The 21,807-nt window shown below is 41.5% G+C and overlaps 2 long non-coding RNA genes across 2 annotated transcripts in view; both read right to left on the minus strand.

Annotated features, from left to right (window-relative positions):
* Positions 1–418: 418 nt before the first annotated feature.
* LOC129457175 (uncharacterized) overlaps positions 419–21,807 on the minus strand; it is a 425,493-nt gene continuing 404,104 nt past the window's right edge. The window contains exon 4 of the long non-coding RNA XR_008649129.1: positions 419–600. This is a non-coding gene — a long non-coding RNA (uncharacterized LOC129457175). The remainder of the gene's footprint in view (positions 601–21,807) is intronic.
* Positions 2,149–3,991, minus strand: LOC129457176 (uncharacterized). The gene is made up of 4 exons (XR_008649130.1): positions 3,968–3,991; positions 3,191–3,279; positions 2,337–2,566; positions 2,149–2,184 (listed from the first exon to the last, which is right to left on the minus strand). It is a non-coding gene; the product is annotated as an uncharacterized LOC129457176 (long non-coding RNA).

Here is a 21,807-nt window from a genome sequence, read left to right on the forward strand (position 1 = left end):
AGGTGAAATAGGGTATGGGGTCCTGACAAACAGGTCTAAACCAGGTCTAAACCAGGTCTAAACCAGGTCTAAACCAGGTCTAAACCAGGTCTAAACCAGGTCTAAACCAGGTCTAAACCAGGTCTAAACCAGGTCTAAACCAGGTCTAAACCAGGTCTAAACCAGGTCTAAACCAGGTCTAAACCAGGTCTAAACCAGGACTAAACCAGAAATGAACCAGGACTGGTAAAAGCAGAACTTAGTGTTTCTTAGAAGGAAATTGCATAATGTAGTTTTTCAGAACCAAAGGGACTACATCTCATATCTTTAAAAAATATATGAGACACAATATTTGAAAAGTGTCAGAAAATTAAATCATGGCTTCTTTATGGTCAGGTTAAAATGCAACTTGAATGCACCGGGTGTCTTCAGGAACACCTCCTGTAGTTGCTTTGAGCTCTGGTTTTCCAGCAGGGCGGCGCCCATGAGCAGCGCCTGCATCTGAAGCACCGCCCCCAGACGCACATGGCCCCGCCCCTCCAACTGGTCGCCCTGGAGAGCGTTGCAGCTCCAGATCAGGGACAGGAAACGGAAGACGAGCAGTGGAGAGCCCAGGTGCACCTGTCAAGAGAAACTTCAATCGTCAGCAGCTCCAGGTAACAGCAGGTGTTAGTGTCCAGATGCTCGGGGTTCCACCACTCCTCATCTGAGAACATACACATTTATACAGTATACTGATACTTTGCAGCTGACGTCATCAACTTTCTCTGGGGACGTGTAGCTAACTGGATGCACTGCTCTGTCTGAAGCTGTTATGCTACGCAACCTCCACATCTGAGCTAGGACTAAACCAGGTCTAAAACCAGGTCTAAAACCAGGTCTAAAACCAGGTCTAACACCAGGTCTAACACCAGGTCTAACACCAGGTCTAACACCAGGTCTAACACCAGGTCTAACACCAGGTCTAACACCAGGTCTAACACCAGGTCTAACACCAGGTCTAACCCATCTGGTCATGGATTCTAGTCTCGATCCAGATCTAGTTATGATCCTGGTCTGGGCCGCTCTGGGGTGTTACCTTTGAAGGCCTGGTCTGGACTCTTGAGTTCTTGAATGAACTGGGACAGAACTGAGACGAGGACCAGACTGAACTCCACCTGTCCGTCACTATTCCGCAGGTACAGACCCACCCAATCAGAGAAAGAGACGGGATCAAGGGCTGGGACACTCACAGCCTCCTGAAACCAGAGAAACCAGGTCGGAACCAGGTCAAAAAAAGGTCTAAACCCAGGTCTGAACCCAGGTCTGAACCCAGGTCTGAACCCGGAATGAATCAAGCCTGAACCAGGACTAAACCAGGACTAAACCAGGTCTAAACCAGGTCTAAACCAGGTCTAAACCAGGTCTAAACCAGGTCTAAACCAGGTCTAAACCAGGTCTAAACCAGGTCTAAACCAGGTCTAAATTACCTGGCTGAGCTCCTTGCGGCTCTCCTCCAGGTGCTGTTGTATCAGTCTGTAGATGCGTCTTGCTGTGAGGAGGTGGTGGGTGTCTGTTAGATTCCTCAGACCCAAGACCAGAGTCTGGATTAGGACCAGGAGCGGGGTCTAGACTGGACTAGAGCCGGACTCAGAGACGAGCTCCACGCAGGAACACAGGGAGTCCAGCTGCAACAGGAGGGCAAAGGTCAGGGCAAGGTCAAAAGGCACAGTTAGGGCAAAGGTCATGTGGAAGTCGTCATCTCAGGATACACCTAAATGTTGGTCTCCTGTGATCTTTGCGTGTAAACCTGATGCCCGAACGCCACAGTCTGAATGCACCGTCAGACCTGCTGGTGGTGCAAAAGTTGTGGTGTTTGGAAGAAGTTATTTATACAATATTTGACCATTTGAATCAGGGCAGTTCATTGAGTCCTGTCCAATGGTCACTGATCAGCTTAGGTGTTTTTACTGGAGCCAATCCTTCAGTAAAAGTGTGTGGTTTGGTGCTGACGAAGGAGGAAGACGAAGGTTTACTCGTCGTGTGTCTCTTCGATTGGTCAATACTGCTCGTAATGTGTTTCTTGTTGGTCAATAGTGCTCCGACTCACCGTGTGCCGCCTGATGAAGGTGTCCATATTCTCCAGGTTTCTATTCAGAATCGAGACCAGAGTCTGGACGAGGACCAAGACCTGGTCTGGACCGGACCGCAGCGCCTCCTCCAGGTCTGAGAGAGAAACAAGGAACTTTAAACTAATCCAAGAATCTCGTGCATTTCAGAACAGTTAGTAGAGGTTTAAACTACAGGGTTAGCCTTTGTTACACAGAATGAGATGACACGCAGACACAGGGAGGGCATCTGACACATGGGGCTTGTACCTGATCTCCATCCTGCCGTGAGTGGGTGCTGTTGGATCACTGCACACTGGGACAGACTCAGAGCCAGTTTAAACTGAACCGAGTCCGCAGCCCCTGAAGGCACCGTGAGGGGAAGGAGCTTGAAGAACAACCGGTCTGAGTCTGCAACAGGCTGCCCTGGGGCGGGTACGGTGGGCTGCACCGGGGCGGGTACGGACAGTAAACGCACCGCCTCAGAGAGAACGGGGCACCTAAAGAGAGAGAGAGAGGAGGGGTGACATTATGACTCCAAAACATCTAGTCCACTGTGATTTTGAAACATGTTTGTAGAGGTTTAAAATACAGGGTTAGCAGCTTCTACACAGAACAAGACCCTTTGGAGACATGGGGAGGGCATCTGACACACAGGGAGAGGATCTGACACACAGGGAGAGGATCTGACACACAGGGAGAGGATCTGACACACAGGGAGAGGATCTGACACACAGGGAGGGCATCTGACACACAGGGAGGGCATCTGACACACAGGGAGAGGATCTGACACACAGGGAGAGGATCTGACACACAGGGAGATGATCTGACACACAGGGAGATGATCTGACACACAGGGAGGGCATCTGACACACAGGGAGGGCATCTGACACACAGGGAGGGCATCTGACACTGCTCTTAAATATCCAGTCCCCTGTGATTTTGGGCTACATTTGCATTCACTCTCGAGTTCAAATATTTCCCAAGTATGGAGTCAATTTAATCCACGTTTTTGCCCTGAACTACTACAACAATCCGATTTTAGCATTTAGCAATCCTGATAAACTTAGGACCTCTTTCTTAGGTGGCATGAGTTCTACACAAGAGGAGAGTAGTTCACTGACCAGTCCTGAGAGTAGAAAACCTCAGCTCTGTTCAGCAGCGACAGCAGAGACGAGACTGTGTCCTCAGGGTCGAAACGCTCCAGCAACAACTGCAGAGACAGAGAGGAAAAAAAGAGAGGAGAGAGGGGAGAAAGACAAAGAGGGAGAGATAGAAAGAGAGGAGGGGGAACAAAGCAATAAAGTTATAGAGGGAGAGAGAAACGAAGAGGGGAGAAAGGGGAGAGGAAGGGAGAGAGAGAGGGGGTGTTAAAAAAGTGACAATCCAGGAAAGAGGCATGACTCTGAAACTGTATCATGAAACCAAATGATGTAGTTTGATGTGGTTGAGCTGTCAAAAAAAATGTTTAAAGTATTTCAGACCTGTAGAAGTTCCACAGACAGTAGTAGTACACGGTAGTAGCCGCAGGGTGGCCCTCAATTTCACTGAGGCCACATCAGCAAAATGTTTCCCTCAAATTTGCATAAATGTAAAAAAAAAATGAGTAACTGCGTATCTCCTGATAAACTGACATTTTAAGACAGTCATACATTTTAATTTATCTTGTCGCGGGCCACATAGAATGACGTGGCGGGCCGTTTTTGGCCCCCGGGCCTTGGGTTTGACACATGTGGTATAGAGTGTATAAGTACAGTAGTATATATACCTGTAGTAGTTCTAGAGAGACAGAGTACAGCAGTAATATGTAGTAGTAGTAGCAGGAGTTAGGTGTGTAGTAGTACTAGTAAAATGGTGATAGTAGTAGTAGTAGTAGCAGTACAGTAGTACACATTTCAGACCTGTAGTAGTTCCAGAGCTGCAGACAGTAGTAATATGTAGTAGTAGTAGTAGCAGGAGTTAGGTGTGTAGTAGAACACAACACAACACGATACAGTTTTAAAAAAGAACTGCGCTATGACCGGTCCCTGAACACAACACTGTGGATTAGATGGCTGGATTCTGGAGGGTACTGGGGGTCTGTACAGGGTCAGAGGGTTAGAGGGTTGTGGGGACAGAAGGTAGGGTAGGTTTTGGGGCTCGTACCTGGCCGCTCGTGATCAGATCTTTGAGTTTCTCCAAAGCCATGACGCGGATGGAGGACTGAGGATGGTTCAGACTGAGCAGCAGAGACGTGTCTGTGTCCCCGACGATCTGACAGAGGAATAAACAACTAAATAAACAAATACACAAAACTCTCTGAGAACAAATGAACAGATCAGTCATTAGACGCATGTCTGAACTTGTATTTCCTTCATCCAGTTTATTTAAGATTTAACTTTTGCTTTTTATACACGATAATAACGTAACTAAACAATGAGAGACCGGTTATACATCTCTAAAAAATATACTGTTTCACACAACTTTTTTACTCTTGTGAGCTTCAAACCATGTTATAATGGTGTTACCTCCTCAAAAACAGACCTGGAGTTGTGTTTTGTTTCATTCACACATGTTTGAGCAACTCTTTATTAATAGTCTGTTACATCTCCAAAGCTCAAAATGCTCTGTTCCACCTCGTGATGTCATGAAGTGGTAGTTTTCAAGTTAATAGCTCCTTGTTCATTAGAGATCGGAAGTCCCAGGGCTGAAATCAAGGTCGGACAGAGTGTTTTTTTTGTTTTGAGAGAAAAATATTGGGTGTTAAACGTGTGAATGAAACAAAACACAACTCCAGGTCTGTTTTTGATGAGGAAATAAGATCAGAAAACAGAAAAATAGAAAATAGCCTAATATAGGCCCTTTAAATGACAAATACAACAGTTCGGTTCAATAATAAACCCAAAATTAGTTGCAGCCCATTTAATTTTCATATTAGATATTTTGATTCAAATTTGAACAGCCCAAAATGTACTTTACGCTCTGTTCACAGATGATACTGACTTAGCTTCGAGCAGCCGGAGAACAGGGAGCAGTCGCTGGTTCAATTCCTCAAGTTCCTCCTGTGAGAGTCCGGACAGAGACAGGTACAGGTCCACCAGCAGACTAAAGAGAGACACGTGTGATTATTATGTGTACAAACTACAGACTGTATAAAAAGTGGACTAAGTGAGTGTGACGTCGCCCACAGCATTCGGCTACAAATGAAGGTACGGACGCTTTGAATCTGAGCGAAAAAGGCTGCTTTGTCTATTATTAATGTTCATATCTTGATTTAAGGACGAAATTGGGAAATAAAAACCCCAGAATTATGTAGAACGGGTTAATACGAACATCTTAAGACCAAAATGATGAGCCTGACAGCAGCAGTTACAGAGGGAAGGGCAACGTTTTTTCATTAGAAACTGAATTAGAATCAGAGTCAATGGAAGTGGAAGCTCGATCCAGCTCACTTCCTGTTCAGATCGTGGCGGCTAGCGGGTTTGCTATGTTCATTTATGTTCACAGTCTGAGCAAACACATCAGATACACATAATATGTACTGTGTGAGTTTGTACCGGGACAAGGTGAGGTCGAGGTTAGAGGTCAGAGGGACACATGTGAGCAGGTTTTGTAGGAGCTTGGCCGAAGAACACGCATCAGTGCCATCACCTGAGAGAAGAGAAATACAACTTTTAATCTGAGAGAGAGAACGTTCAGAGCTTTTTAGTCTGAGGAGGACAAAACTGTTTAAAAACTTTAGGAACTCTTCAGTCCCTGATCCAACACTGATCCAGGTTATGTGACTATTTATATTTGTACTGCAGTATGTAGTACTAAGTTAAACAAAACTATATGTAAGAATAACACATTTAATCTCCAAAACAAAATGAAACATAAGACAGTGAAGTTCATCATATTGAAGATTTCCCTAAAAAAAATTACACTTTCTTTCCTAGTTTGGCCATTTTTTAGATTTAAAATTTTACTTCCTGGTTGTAAAATTGTGGCATCTCTGTTACTCACTCCTTTGTCACAGTGAGTAAGTGCTAAATACGCTTCATCAGACTTCCTCGTCTTATTTTTCGGGTGACTTTACCTCCGTCTATATCCGCCTTTCTTTTCATCCCTGTTAAAATGTTTTCCATAGTGCTCTAAAGACAGTCTAAACCCCAGTCTAAACCCCAGTCTAAACCCAAGTCTAAACCCAGTCTCACCTGGATGGAGTTGGAGACCATGCTGCAGATGAAGTCCATGAAGCCCAGGTCTTTGTGACAGTGAGTCACCAGAGTCAGTTTGGACAGAGGGACCCCAGGCTTCTGTAAAACATAAAAATATACAGGTTTTGACAGACACAAGGACACACAGGACACACAGGACACTACAGAATCTACAGTGTCACTAGTTGGTCTGAAGAAGGCTGCCCGTTTTCTGTAATAATCATATGTAATATCACAGTATATGACAAGAGCACCACATAAACCATTCAAACTGCGCCCCCTTCTGTCAAACTGAGGAGGTTACCCGCAGACAGTGCAGCCAGTGCCACCTGTTGGTTGGCTCTTCTAACTGCAGCAGCTGGATCACTCTGACGAAGACTTAGCAGTTAGCGCGTTAGCAGTCTGCAAAGAGGAAGTGGTAAATATTAAAACCAGGTGCCTATATAAATAAATTATATTTGAATTATACTTAACTACAGTGATTTTAATAGACAAGATAAGTATTCTAAGATGAAAAAGTGGTCTATATTATAGAAATCCTACGAAATGAATTAGATTTACCACTATAATCAAACACCAGTAAAAATGATGTCTGATATCTATCTTTACACCAGTGGTTCTTAACCTGGGTTTGATCGAACCCTAGGGGTTCGGTGAGTCAGTCCCAGGGGTTCGGCGGAGGTCAAGACACGCACCAGACTCATATGATTCGCAGTCTGCGAGCGTCTCCAGACGCTAGCCGTGTCCTAATTCGACAAATGCACCCTTTGCTGTGCCTATCTAAGGCCGTGTCCCAATTCGCCCACCTGGCCTTAGAATCACCATTGGAAGGGCGGTTCGAAGGGCAGTTACGTAATTTCCGGTGCGACAAGGGCTGTCCCATTTCAACCCACCCTACTGAATGCAGCCGAAAACCTGCCCTTCCCTTTGCACCGTTTCCATGGAGATCGGACGTAACCGAAGCGTGCATCCGTGCACACTTCACGCACTTCTATATCCCATCATGCACCGCGGCTGCGCAAAAAAGAGAAGAAAATGGAGTCCACTGCGCAATACACGTTCAAATGTTCGTACTGGTTTACCTCATCTACAACAGTGTGACATGAAACTTTTAAATCTGAATAAAGATAAGTACAGGCCGTGTGTTTGATGATTAAAAAGGAGGGGAGTTACATGGAATAAAGGAATGTGGAGTTATTGCTAGACAATAAGAGACATTATTATCATGAGAAATTATTATTGCAATAAGAATAATGTAAGAATGCTCGTTTCTATTGTAAGCGTCAAAGACAAAGAGACTGAAACGTAAAGTCAGAAGGGTTTAATGAGTTCCACACAGGTAATGTGAACAATGAAGCAACGGACTCTGAGGAAAGGACAGAAGAGAGTCCTGAGACGTGCACAAAATCTTCATGAGTTCCGTACATTCTTTAGGTCTGCACTCCCTCGTGGGCACGTGTCATTTACCTTCGTGTTAGTAAATCAAGACACTAGTTTGATGTAGCGCTGCACTGCTAGAAAATACCTTATAATAATTAGATGGAAAGAACTGGCACGGCATAGAAGGGAAACAGTGCCCTCTACTGTATTAAAGTGGTGTAGCCACTGGCCAAAATACCGAACCATTAAACTGCAATATCCCACTATATGTACAACTAATCAGTGTTCTCTGGTTTATAGACTATGAATGTAAAAATTATATTGTTACCTCTGTCTCTGTTATTACGTTTTCACAAGGTATATTTTGTTTAAGTTATGAAGTAGCTACAATTGAGTAAAAAAATCACATCAAACGTTATATTTGCCTATTGATATTCAATCTAAACAGAAAGAAACGGCTGTGACGACGACATCTTGACTTTTCTTCTATTAAATAATAAATCATTAAAAATAACGTACGTAATGTACGTATCGTACGCGCAAAGACACCGATGGAAGTATGGTCCGTGGTGTAGGCATGTCCCATTTCGACAAGATGGCGGCTACACTGAGGAGTACACATTTTCGACCGGGTACTTCGATCGGTCCTTAGGGGAGTACTTCCAAGGGTACCTTTGAACGGTGCATTTGGCGAATTGAGACACAGCCCTAGAGTCATACATCACATACATCAGCTCCCAGGAGTCCAATGGGAGCTCTCTTAAAACCCTTGTGTGTCCCTTGTGCAACTCTCACAAGGGGACTCCCCAGAGGGGGGTCATGTAGACCCCCCCCCCGCTATCGGAAGGAGACTAGTTGTGGGTGGGTGGGGGGTGGAAGACCCCAGCCTCTAAAATTGACACACACACACACCCCTATACGTGTTTATATTGCATGGTGGGGACGCAAGACAAATACTATCGTGGTGGGGACCACCCTTTCTGAAGGTTCTGCAGCATTGAAAAAAATCAGGCTACATATTGAAACCTCCGGGAAAACAGACGTCACTTCAAATTATCAATTAGTCAAAGTAATGTTCCTTCACCTGACAAATACTAACTCCGTGGGGATTTCAGGTTTTTATGCCGCAGTGAGGTCACGTAAACACTCTGACTTTTATATCTCTCTTGGGACCACTTTACACAAATTCAAGGGTAACTTACTCGGTGGGGACAGAATATAATATTAAGTTCTCAATTGCAATGCAAGTTCACTTAAAGGATGTTAATGGCATAAATCCTTTGATTATGCAATTTAATAAGGTTTAAAACAAAAAATTGCCAATAACAATTAAGGTATACTGTATGCCATGCCATGTTAAAAATCAACACAAGTCTGCAAGAATATAGGCAACAAGGTTACAACTTTTTAATAACTTAGAACAGCTATAATACAAAATCAACAACATTTTTTGCCATTCACAGCAGACGTACAAAATAAAATTTGAGGAATAAAATTTCCCTTCATACAAACTTAAACTACGAGTTTGACTTCAAACTTGCTTTGTCTGAACAAAATTAACAAATCTGTTTTGAATTAGTTGAAATATTAACATTTGTGACAGCCAATATTGCAAAATGCTGAGCAGGTTAAATTTTCCTTTTCAGGGCTGTAATTCGATTCTTAACATAAAACTTAAGTGCTAGCCAATCTCTTCTTTTAAGAGCATTTTTTTCCATTTTGATACAGTTCTCACAATCATGCTTTCCTGGTACCTTACAGGTTGTGATGAAGAACATCACGTGTCTTTCCACAGCAGCAACCTCGTCCTCATCCCATTTCTTTCTCTTACTAAGTGTTTGCCCTATAGAGGAACATAAAGAAATTACATTTTGTATTTACATTGCTTTGTCAAACTAAGACCATGAACACTAAGCAGATTTACCTTTAGCGCTTTTCAGCTGTCCAGACCCTTTGTGTGCATTTGTAACCTGGGTAGTAGTCACAGTGTCCTCCTGTGGAGGGTGTACCGTCCCGCAAGTCTCACTTGCTCCCGTGACTAGATCTAAAAGAGAAAAAGAAAAGCAATTGAGCTACATAAAAAGTACATAACAGTCTAGTAGTCATGTTGTCTACTGGATAGTATTACAGGTGGGTTCACTTTTGTCTGTAGTTCATATCAGAGTGGGAATATTTAAATCATAAATAGAAAGACGTGCATATCTCAATCTAAACCAGTGTCTCTGTGGTGCAACCAATTAACTGGTGACCTTTACAGTTTGTGCACATCTTTTATCATTTTTTGTAATGTTTTAACCAAGAATAGTAGCATATTTTGTAATCATAAATAGTGATTAGTCCAGTTACATGTTTTGAAATAACTGAATGACTTGGTAATGAGTGATTAAAGTTGATTACTGAGGTTTTGCTCAAGCTTTAGATATTTTACACTCTTAAATCACAAGTGATATATTTTAGGGGTACATTAATGAATTATCTTCAAATGCATCTTATTCCTAACATTTAACAGTCTATTTATGTTTATGAAGACACAGATATGAGAATGGAAAGTTGGCGAGAGCTTACCTGGTGAGTCTGACTTATAGCCTGATTCCTGGTCTTGCTCAGTTTCATTTGAGTCTAGAGGATCTTCATCTTGGTCACTGTCAAAGTGCACATTCTCTGTGGAGAGATGAATATGAGTAAACACACTGCCCAAAGAACTGTATGAAACATTTAAAACTCTCAAAAGGAAAAAGTGAATTTGATTAAAGGTATTATTAAGTAAAGGCAAGTATTAAGGACAAGAAAAAAGTGCATTGCTTAAGACTTTAAAAAAAACAACAACATTCATAATGAGTGTATTCAGGCATATGGATGCCTCACACATTTGAGACTCAACACTTGGACATGCTTTTGAGGAGTCAGTCACATGAAATCTATGAATTTTAGAGGGAACATATGCAAACATAAGTGACTATAATTTGCAAATACAATAAAAAATGTATGCATGCTACTGTTGATTTGAGAGAGCCAAAATAGAAATGACAAAGACAAATGTTTGATACCTTCTGGATTAATGTTGATCTCATCAAGGGACATTCCTTTGAAGGCTGCTACACGCCCCTGCTCCAGAGCCAAGAGTACTTTGCTGATTTTAGCAAGTTGGAGAGTTCCTTCGGGAAGTCTATAAAACTGCCTGTGCACCCTAATGTCATGCCCTAAAAAGTCAGCAAGCTGATCTAACTCAGTATTACTTAGGTTTAAGACCTGAGACAGGGTTGCAGTTTGTTTCCGTAGTTTTGTTGAAGTCAGACTGTCAGGGCTTTTCGCACCACAAGCCTTGGCAAAGTACCGAAGACTATCAGAGCCGCGGTAGCAAGTCAAACTGGATGGTCTTGCAAATAGGTATATGTTCTCTGTGAGAATCCCACATTCCTGTCGTTTGCTGACAAGCAAATCCAATGTTTGTTGCATTGCCGGACTCAAAAGCACAGGGACCTTTCTTCCACGTTTGCCTCTAATCTCCAGTCTTCGGAAATGCTGACAGAGTCTCTTCTCTAGATCTGAAAGGGCAAGATTCACATCCTCCTGTGAATCCGACACATTTTGGGATGTATAGGCAGAGAGAGGAATTTTTGATACTTCTCCAGATCTGCGTCGGTTAAACAAAATAACTTGTGTCAAAATAACCTTTGTCAGCTGTGTGTATGTCTGAAGCGATGTGACTGAGGACAGCTTGTGGAAAAGATCTTCTTGCTCAGCATCCAAAAAAGAGTGAAGTGTTTGGACGTCTTTTGCAAAAGGGAGCAACTGTGGCCTGTTCCACTTTGACTCATTAAGAGTTCTAAGGGACGCGGATGATATTAGTTCATTCCACCTGGCTTCGTAAACTCTGCGAAATGTTTGAGCTTCCTTTGCTGCATTTTCGTCACCAATCACATTGGCACGGCTTTCAACAAGCAAGGAGACTTTTTGCAAGCTATATCCAATCTTCAAAGCTAGACTTGGGCAACTGTAGGAATGCTTTTCAGAATTGTACCCTGCCACTTCTTTTACAGCTTGAACGACATGCATAAAATTTGCAGGTTGTACGTGCTCTTTAATAGTCTTCAGGTGAGTGGTTTTTCTCGAGCACAACAGCAGTCTTCCAAGCTCGCTCAATTTCTGACATATATACTCATGTTTGCTGGGATCATATCCAAGCTTATTGTACAGATGTTCACCATATTCCATTATACAGGCATCAGATTTGATTGCATGGAACACATCATCTTGCAACATGTTGTTGATTAGCTTCCACAGCTGAGCCGTTGTTCCCGTTGGTGGAGGAGTTCCATAGCCACAGAGGGCCTGGATACGTGTTCTACCAGGTTTCACTGGAATACAAGGTTTGAATTTGCACAGTTTCATGTGCCTCCAAAGGACTTTCCTCAGGAAAAGACCCTGACAATATGAACAATGTAGATAGTCCTCAGCTTGAACAGGTTGACTGGGCTGCTGTCGTGCTACAAGAATTCCAACACCAGAGTCCAGAACTTGCACATTGTGTGAAAAATTGCCCTTGTTTCTTAAATGTTCCAGCTGTAGTAGTCTTTCCTTAGAGTTTTTCGGGAAGGAAAAAGCCCTTGCAACTTCTGCCTCATCTTGATGAGCACGTTCCAAATGCCTTGCCATCTTAACAAATCCCTTTTTTACAGTACAAACAGTATTGCTTTTTGCTGTACATTCTAGATCCATCATCTTTTTTAAAAACAGCAGGTATGAAAAGTGAACTGTTGTTTGTTTTACTTATAGAAGAATCTGTACAGGGTAGGTTTTGCTCTGAATTTGATGCAGAGTTTTCTATTATTGGTTCAGTCACTTGCTTGCTTGAACATCTCTTATGACTCCTGTTTTGTTTCCTTACACGTGATCTCCCTCTCTCACTTTTCTGATTTTTTGTATTGTCCAGTTCAGCAAGTGATTGTGACTCCTTTCCAGTGTGCACTATCATGCTTGGAAATCTGAGCTTATTAATTTTCTCATCAGCTATGAGCATCTCACTGGTGTCTGTATCTTCAGAAGAGTCTTCTCCACTTTTAGGGATGTACTTTTCTCCGCTGTCATCCGAGGTGGAATCAAATAGCTCATCTGAATCAGGATCAAATAGCTCATCTGAATCATAATCAAGGGGCGCTCTCATCTTAAGGAAAGAGAAATAAAATGAATAAAGCAGGTAAACGCCGTAAACAATATTGTGCACATTTAATACATGGAAACAACCATCAAGTGTTTATTTAAAGTGCACACCTCTATGCTTTTTGTTCGCCTCAGCTTTGGAATAGATGTGTCAGTGATGGTCAAGTCACATTCAGTGGATGGACCTGATGCCTGAGGTGTAAATAAACCTGCTTAATTACCGTATTTTCCGCACTATAAGGCGCACCTAAAAGCCTTTAATTTTCTCAAAAACCCACAGTGCGCCTTATAATTCGATGCGCCTTATATATGGATCAATATTGGTCAATTCTGACACCCGTATTCAGGAGGCGTCGCTGAAGTAATAGCGGTAATAACCCTTTAAGGACTGAGCACACTATGGGCCAGTATAGCTCACCTAGACCTAGACTTTTATTATTTTTTTGCCATAAAAATCATGTTAAACGAAGTATCAGCATTTGCTGCATTTTTTCCACACAACTACTTCTATTTTACACATCCATCTGTATTTTTTCTTTTACGCATCGAATAAATGAGTGAAAATCCCAGCAGCCCCGCGCTCTCATTCGTCACCTTCAGGACAACAGAGGCAGATTTACCGTAATGACGGTAAAATATTTAGATAGCCCCGTGTCTTCGCTTTGAGACGCCGTTTGAATTTACATGAGAGCACGACTGGGCGCGGAGTTACACTGCTGGAAAGTCCGCAACCCGCTGTATCTGCAACGACAGGATCCGACGCTATAGGGATAACGGGGAAACAGCGCCGGGCGACATGCGCCACAATCTGCCAATGGATTGCGGATGCCTGGGCTGATATATCAGTCTGAACTGTGGTCCGAGTTTCACGAAGGCAGGAATTGTCACTGAACTGCCAGACAACAACAGCGACACGGATAATGGCGAATTTGACGAGACGGAATCGTGCACTTTGAATGAGCTCGACCAACTGTTCAACTCAGACACTGAAGAGGAAGAACTCGACGGATTCGTGATTGAGGAATGAACTAAAAAAGTGAGCTTTACGTGTTTCTTTCACGTGTTTACAACTAAACAAGGCTGGAGATATTGTGAATATGGACATTAACGTTTGAACAACGTTGAGTTATTGTTATTACGTTGCACTATTTCGAGAGTTACTATATTGTGAATGCATTACTGAGGGGCAGATATTATAAGCTTTTGCTTCCTTCTGTGCCCTTTCATTCACTTAACAAAAATTGTACAAAAGCCGTAATACTGTATGCAGTTATGCGGATTGTTTTGTTTTAATGAATGAAATAAAATATTAAATTGAAAAAATTGAATTGAAATTGCATTAACTTGTTTTGTGAGTTTGACTGACTTATCTGACTGTTTTGTTGACATTCCCTTCAGCGCAGCTCCATCTCGTGGATGCGTAACACAACCCCAGATACTACAGTAGTTTATATTCTATGCGCCTTATAATGCAGTGCGCCCTATATATGAAATTTGTTTTAAAATAGGCCATTCATTGAAGGTGCGCCTTATATTCCGATGCGCCTTATAGTGCGGAAAATACGGTATATAGCACTAATACACAAAATGAACAATGACAGTGTAAAGACCTTACCTCACAGCTTTCGGTTAGCTGTGAAGAAACAGTGCATTGAGTTTCTGCTTCATTAGAATTTGTAATATTTACAACAGGAGAGCTTCCAGCTCTTATTCTTGTAAGTCCTTCATCCTTTGCCTGTGGAAGGCAAAAAAAAAGCATCAACATTGAAGTGACAGGTGTTATACTTACAAGTAACAAAATCAATGTGCGTGCAATTTGGAATCTACAGTAAAGAATGATTGTGCCCGCAGGAAAAAAAATGTGCTTGGAAACAAAACTTGCACCAAATTCAAAACCATATTATTACTGAGAAACATTGGCCCCCACAAATAATGTGCGCAAGACACAAACTACAGTAGATTACGGAATGCGTGTCCCCACAAAGTCAGAAACCCGGAGTGTGTTTGGAGTCCCCACCAGGTCGGAAAAAACAGTGTGTTTGGAGTCCCCACAAAGTCAGAAAACCGGAGTGTGCTTAGAGTCCCCACGAGTAATGTGTTTACGACAATATCCAGATTCAAGTATGCAGTCCCAATGCAGAGTGAAGTCGGAGTCCCCACCAAATCAGAAAACCGGAGTGTGCTTAGAGTCCCCACGAGTCAAAAAAAACAGTGTGCTTGGATCCATGTCCCATTATACAGTTGAACCAGTCTGGACTAAAATAGCACAAGAACTAAACAGTGCTGTTCACACTGACTCTTACTTGTACAACGAGTACTGGAGGTGACTCTGGAGTCATCTCTACAGGTCTGGACAGGTGAGGATCAGATGACTTGGCTGCTGGAGGTTGTTCCTCAGTCTGCAAAAAAAAACATCAACATGAATAGTGGAGTTTCTCAAAAGAAACTTGTCAATTTATATTCAATAAGAAAATGGTTTTGACGTCAATGTTTAAGTCCATCTGGCTCCAAGTCATACATTTATCATAAACACATTTTCACCTGGACTTAGCTCAATGTTATGTGTATCAGGTTATAGTCAACATGAAATGTTACAGGAATAACCCAAGTTCTGGTTGAAGAACCGTTGTGAATTACAAAGACACACTGTGCTTGGGCTACAGTCTTACTCTAGCTGCCACGGACCCCACGAGTAATGTGTGTATGACAATATCCAGATTAAAGTATGCTGTCCCAATGCAGCCAGCAACCAGAGTGAAGTTGGAGTCCCCACCAAGTCAGAGAACTGGAGTGTGCTTGGAGTCCCCACGAGTAATGTGTGTACGACAATGTCCAGATTCAAGTATGCAGTCCCATTGCAGAGTGAAGTCGGAGTCCCCACCAAGTCAGAGAACCGGAGTGTGCTTAGAGTCCCCACGAGTCAAAAAAAACCAGTGTGCTTGGATCCATGTCCCATTATACAGTTGAACCAGTCTGAACTAAAATAGCACAAGAACTAAACAGTGCTGTTCACACTGACTCTTACTTGTACGACGAGTACTGGAGGTGACTCTGGAGTCATCTCTACAGGTCTGGACAGGTGAGGATCAGATGACTTGGCTGCTGGAGGTTGTTCCTCAGTCTGCAAAAAAACATTTTATATTCATATATACAGCATAAATCTGTAAATATAAATCTAAATATAATATGTAATACAAGTATGATACACACATTATATATATATATATATATATATATATATATATATATATATATATATATATATATATATATATATTATATATATATATAAAAAGTTCCACACAAACCAGGCTTGCTAGATGCAACAAGTTATCAAGCCTTTAAAAAAAGTCACAAACAAGTTATCTGAGCACTTCAATTAAAAGTTATTGTTTTGTCCATTGATTAAAAAGTCCGTGTTACTGCAGAACAAATGCCATATTTTAAATAATAGCCTAATTTAACTTTAACAACTTTAAATGGGGCAAGAATGGAGGATGACATTTTTGTACATCCTGGGTTTAAAGTTTTTGCATAACATAGTATTTAAACTATACAAAAAACTCATACTATACAAAAAACTCATGAAAAAGTGGGGCTTATCAAAACAGCATGTTCCAGTAGGAAATAATCTTCTGAATTTCTACTACTAAGTTATTTTAATACAATTTTAGTCCAAAACAAAAAATGTTGCATTGCACCTGTGTGGCAAGTTTCCTACACATTGACCACATGGCATCCCCATATACAATTAATCATCCATGGTTAGGTGAAGACAAGTCCTTTGTCTGTTTTTGGTTAGAAGACACCTCTTCTCCTATAAATACTGCTGACTGGTGTGACCGATTGACCCAAGAGACAACTTACGTGGGGTGAAGGTGACACTTCAAAAGTTTTCCTATAGGTCTGCTGAAGCTCCACCCCCTGCGGGGCTTGCCTGCATCCTACAAGCAACTTTATAAAAACTGTATGTTGCTCCTGTTATCTCTATCTCTCTCTATACTTAGACATACTGGACATATGGATTAGACATATGTATTTTATATCACAAGAGACAGCCGAAACTCTGGCTGGTATCATGATACCATGCATAATATTAAACTTAATTCTTTTATATAAGAAACCTTTGGCCTCCATCATTTTTATTCTGCAACCAGAAAATCATGCTTCCAGTGACATTTCCTTAAACTGATTACTTGATCCATTTAAGGAAAAAAGTCCAAGGGGAAAAAAATGACCATCAGTAAATACATACCTGTGTTCTCCATGGACAATCACTTCCACCATAGTCATATGTTACTTCTTCTCCTGGCTGAATGTCCCTTGAAGCAAACAGACAGGTGTGGTTTGGCCTCATGCATAATCCTCTTCATTTTGCAATTCGGATGACGGTGGTCATCGTTGACAAGTCGTCCCAGGCTGCCATCTTCTTGTGCTGCGTCAATGCTTAAAAGAAAGATTAAAGCTGTCATATTACCGGTAGTGCATTAATTGCAATTAATTTATTAACTACCGTCATAGTTAAAGTGTTATACTTTTTAATCGCATTATTATTATTTTTAATCTCTGACTTCTGTTTCCATTTTCAAGTTGCATGTGAAGCCTAATTGGCTGTCATGGATCTGGTTGGGGACTAACTATGCTTTCTTTTGCCTATTTGAAGTATTTTCTTGATGGTATTCAGCATTTTTTTCAGTTGTAGAAGTTCACTCAGTGCTTAGTAATTGTATAACTCAGAACATGTTGATAGTATTTTATGTGCACCTGATGTTTCAGCACTTTACTTCAGTTGTACACATTCAGTCAGTGCTTAGTAATTGTATAGCTCTATATGTTGAGAGCATTTGAGCATTTTTGTATTTAGAGATCGACAAAAGTACAGTGATATCTCCTGGTGATCAAAACTAGTCTCAAATACAGAGGGATGTAAACAGCTCAGAAAGCATCGGTTCATATGTGAAAAACAATAATGGGTTCATAAAGCCATAATTTTTTTTGTTGTATATCAACCTTTTGCATCCGCTACAATAATATAATTGATTTAAATGAAAAACAAAACAGAAAACTCATGTTGAGGGTTTTCCTCATGAATTTTTGGTCAGATTAAAAATATATTAATTAGATTAATAAATTACATAACATAAATAATTAATTTCATACTTTTTTTAATCTATTAACAGCACTGAGATATATATATATATATATATATATATATATATATATATATATATATATATATATATATATATATATATATATATATATATATAAAGCTTCTGTGTCAAAACTTTTAAGTTCCAGCCTTGCATTTTAAATGTTTTAATTCACTATGCCCATGTCCTTATAAATGCTTTATAAGCATGTAAATAGAATAGTGCCATGGAACGAGTACCTTCTTTCTGTTCCTGTTGAGTTTCATTTTGCACATGAGACAAAGAATACCCTCTCCATCTAATTAGAAATGAAAAATGGGCAGTGTAGCATTCAGAATTTACCACCACATCTTCTCTCTCCAATAGAAGTCAAACATGAAAACGGTACATCTTTGGTGATAGGTCCTCTTCCTCCTTTCTGCCTCCTCAAAATTTATCAACTTCCCTCTGTATTCCACCACAAAATCTCCTTTTGAGAAATGTGACTTTGCAAAGACCCCTCGCCCTGTGCAAACAAATACAAATTGTTAAAACCTATGAATTGAAATACAACCTATTAAATACATACATAACATAACCATGTCATCATAACTCATGATAAACAGATGTTTTATAATCTACACAAGTGATGTCATGGACTAACATTTGGCATGTAAAAAAAACAACAGAATACCTTTATAGGAGTTGATGTACATAATTTCAAGTTCTTCTGTTTTATCAACTGCTTTCTCAATGTGGTCTGTCGCATCTTGGAGGGGAGTCCTCCGCCTTTGTCTTCCAGCCATCAGAACTGTATAATATAATTAAAACACAAGACCAATTAAGGAGCAGTCCTTGATTTTGCACATGAACAGGGTCTCACAAAATTGAAAATTGTAATATATGGTTCAAATGCATCCAAACTTTTCTTCATGCACTTATAACACCCCAAATTTTTCTCAAGTCCGTTTCAAATGATGTTACACAACTTATCTGACTGTCACAATAACGTCAAAAACTGCAACTTGCCTGATTATAAAAAATGTAAAGGTTTTCAAGAAGTACGTTTGGGGGGAAATTTACATTTTGAAATAGACTAAAAGGACAAAACACTTTATTTTGTTTGTTTGTTTTACATTACAAAAATATTACTGCATTGCAAATTAATGAAATACATTGTCAAATTGAAAACATATTCAAATAGTATTACAAAACGCATTTTCAATTTGCAAAATACATGTGAATTTAATAATTAAAATAATTAATAATCTTCCATAGACGAAGCTCATGTAAAAGTGGGGAAAAAAACAAGTGGTACCGGTGAAAACTACCGAGCCACGGGACACAGCGCTCAGAACCAGGGCTGTCACGGGTAAATCGGGACGGGTGGTCTAATCTACCGGACACGTGCGTGCACGTATGTCCCGCATGCACGGGCTATACAACTAGCCTCAATGCTAAGATAGGATAGCTAACCTCATGTTAGCACATATATATCACATATATAGCACATCCACAAGTACAGAATTCACTCTATTAACGCTAACACATCAATCACGCGCTAGTTGCATTTCTCATAATAGTAGCTGGCATGCTTTTAACGAGACAAAGTTAACATAACTCACCTGTCGTGATCACAACAACTCCCCACACCTCCGCGCTGACACTTCCTCCTTCTCTTCCGCCAATTATGTCACGTGGCTTTGCGAATAGCAACTAAAACTACCTTACAAACGTGTCCGATCGATATGTTTTTATTTGACCTTTTTTATCCTAATATCTGTCTGGCGAAAAGAAAGTATTTACACTCTGCGATAGAGAAAAATAAAAAAATAAAAAAATGAACGTGACCCCGATTGTTGCCTTCTTCCGGGAAGAACGTCCTATCAGAGCACGTGAATGATTAGATTGACTGTGTAAACAGCCTATAGGAAACAGTGCTGCGCTGTAGTTGACGGACTGTAAGAGAGAGTTGTTCATCATGTATAACACGGGTTTAATGGACAATTTGTTGACTTTTTGTGATGGGAATATAAAATACAGCGAACGCGAGAGTGGCACGTGTGTCTGGGCTGTACAGAGCTGTCACAAAGATGACCACGATGTTGAACAGAGCTCCGCTCCACGTCACTGTAAGTCTGCTGCTGATTGAACACGTCAATCATTTTTAACTTTATGAAAAGCTTTATCATGTTGAATACAAATAGGTATTCCCGTGATTTACCGTTGGTAAATGTTAGCTATTAGTTGTGAAATATGGCGGAAAAAATAGCTAATTCCTATTAATTCCTAGTAATGGTGCATCAAGGAAATTTTCTTTCTTGATAATTTAATTTGTCTGTTAACTTAGTGCTTTTAATTCCTATTGATAGTATATTTATAAATAGTAATATTTATTATTTATAACACTCATCAAGGGTCAGGGGGACTTAAAACAGCCTAAATCCTTCATTGTGTGTTTGAGCATGCGCAGTAAGCCAAGTGTGTAACTTACATGCAGTACCATGTCTGACGATTGGGGGCGATACTGAGGTAAACACACTTAAGCACATTTTTCCGGTTTTTATGACATGGTGGGGTTAACCTTAAAAATCGGCCTACGCCATTGCTGTGACCTTCTTATCATTGAATTCAATGGTCACCTTGGTGGGGTCCAGCATTTTGGTCCCCACCAAGATTTTGGTCCCCACGTCGTTGGTGGGCTGTCAGGTGCCGGTCCCCATCATGTAATAAAAAAAAACACACACACACACCCCCACACACCCACACACACACACACACCCACACACAATGGGTAAGAGAGAGAGGTAAGGGGGGTGGTGGAAGACCCCAGGCTCTAAAATTGACACACACACACACATACACACCCCCACACCCCCCCCACACACACACACACCCACACAATGGTTAGGAGAGAGGTGAGGGGTGGACACATCTACACACATCTACACACACACACACACACACACACACACACCTACACACACATATATACACGTCTACATACAGACGCGTACAGAACACACGCGCGCACACACACACACACACACACATCTACACACACAGACGCGGCGTACAGACTTCCTACTCCCCACGGATCGGAGTCGTCCAACAATCGGGTCCTCCGGAGCTTCGGTCAAACCGTATACAGGGCCGCTACATGACGAACGCGCAGTGTAAAATATAGAAAAAATATATTATTATTATTTATTTTATTTTATTTTATTTTTTTTGCCAAATTCGTATAAAAATCCATCTCGAAGGAATAAATCTAACGCACGCAAGCAAGCACGCATGCAAGCACGCATGCAAGCACGCATGCAAACAAAAAAAACAAAATGTCTCACTACTAAGCATCCCGCGCGGCGGCGGCAGCAGCAGCTAGGTTGACGATTTTTTTTTTTTTTTTAAAACAACAACCCCAAACCATCGAGAACAAATACATAAAAGCAAAAGACATCCCTCCAACTCAGAGCGGTCATGTCCCGCACGAGACGCGGGCTCGAATTCACGCCTCGGTACGCGACGGGCTCCTCGGAGCCCGGGCTTTCGGGACGCGCCAGCGGGACACGGGTCTGGATCGAGGGCCTCGGGTCCCGTGAACTTCCTCCTCCTCCTCCTCCTCCTCCTCCTCCTGGTCCTGGTCGTCGTCCTCATTCTCCCCGGTACGATACAGACCCGCCGCAACCGCGGCCTCCGCGGCGGGGTCTCGCTGCGGTTACCGCGGACTCGGATCGAGGGGGAGACCACAACTACTGCAAGCACCGTTATTATGATGATGATGATGATGATGATGAAGATTCTCATTCTCCCGAAGTTGCCCATCACGGCACAATTATTACAAGCACCGTTCTGATGACGACGACGACGACGGTGGGGGTGACGAAGATG

This window comes from Periophthalmus magnuspinnatus, chromosome 19 (genome assembly GCF_009829125.3).
Source record: "Periophthalmus magnuspinnatus isolate fPerMag1 chromosome 19, fPerMag1.2.pri, whole genome shotgun sequence".
NCBI lineage: Eukaryota > Metazoa > Chordata > Actinopteri > Gobiiformes > Gobiidae > Periophthalmus > Periophthalmus magnuspinnatus.